Source organism: Symphodus melops (assembly GCF_947650265.1).
Source record: "Symphodus melops genome assembly, chromosome: 14".
NCBI classification, from domain to species: domain Eukaryota; kingdom Metazoa; phylum Chordata; class Actinopteri; order Labriformes; family Labridae; genus Symphodus; species Symphodus melops.
This window is the reverse complement of record NC_136704.1, coordinates 5,031,901-5,033,076: the sequence shown is the minus strand read 5'-3', so window position 1 is coordinate 5,033,076 and position 1,176 is coordinate 5,031,901. Positions and strand designations below refer to the sequence as shown.

The 1,176-nt window shown below is 44.5% G+C and overlaps 1 long non-coding RNA gene across 1 annotated transcript; it reads right to left on the bottom strand.

Moving 5' to 3' along the window:
• Window positions 1–640: 640 nt before the first annotated feature.
• Window positions 641–964, bottom strand: LOC306834961. The gene is made up of 2 exons (XR_013780547.1): window positions 821–964; window positions 641–690 (listed from the first exon to the last, which is right to left on the bottom strand). It is a non-coding gene; the product is annotated as an uncharacterized lncRNA (long non-coding RNA).
• Window positions 965–1,176: the final 212 nt, after the last annotated feature.

The window sequence follows — 1,176 nt, the reverse complement described above, 5'->3', positions numbered from 1 at the left end:
GTGAGTGGTGTCTGCTCGGGGCCCCCTTAGAGAGGTTTCCTACTATCCCTGTTAACACATTTTGAGCCTCTGCTGTGGTTGTGAGTTTGCCTACCCTCAAGGGGCCCCAACTGACCTGGGACGGCAACAATTACCAGCCCTGCAGCATTCAACCCCCAGGCTGGCCAATCTGGAAAAAGTGAGGAAGTGGGGAGAGTTGGACCTTATAGAGACCGCAGGATAAATGGGGAGTTTTTCTGTCATGATTTAACATTATTTAGGTTGTTTTTGTTGCTTGTGATTTCCTGTTGTATTTTCTCTTTCCTGGGTGTATTGCTACTGTCATAGTCCTGGCTTGTCTCTCGTGTTTACTGTTGTATTCATTTAGATTTTTACAGTAAAAAAAAAAAAAAAGTATTGCTTCATGAAAATAAAACGTGTCAGTCTCTTGTGCTGATAATTACAAGTCCCTTAGAAGCGGCTCAACTCGCAGTCGGGCACCTCAACCTTTCTGTGTGGATGGCAGTCACGTGGCTGATCTCCGCCGATGGCTCCTCCCACCAATGGATCGCGGCCACCATGCGTCTTCTCCCTCGTCTACTCGTGCAGAGCAGTCGAGTTCTCACTGTAGCTCCCCCAGATAACGACACAAGTCACGAGGTCTTGATTAATGGACAAGGTTTATTCGGCCCGAGGACCAACCCGTGAGAACTGGGTCAAAAGAAAGAAAACACAAAGTTCACATACATACATACATACATACATACATACAAGTAGCTAGCACATTGGCTCACATGGCTAATTTGCATATTTCAAACAAGCAATAGAAACGTTAACGTACCTCGTAGGCTGCTTGTTATCTAGAAGGCTAATCCCGAATTAAATGAATCTCCTTTAAATTCTGTTCAATGTCTTGGTTTGTCTTGTCTAACATACTCCGCTCGTCGTCCTGTGGCACGTTCTTTTCTGAGGTGCGTCGGCATAACAGGTACGTTGCTTCATGTTCAGGATGTAGGTCCTTTTGTTTTTTACACAACTGACAACATGCAAGATGACGTTATAGCTTCCACAGACTGACAATATACTGTGAAAATTGTTATGGTATGGAATCTTTAAACTACATATTTATGTTCAGAAACCCTGTTGAGTGGGGAGAACACCGAGGGCGGACTCTGTACATTGTAATGTGGAACAGAA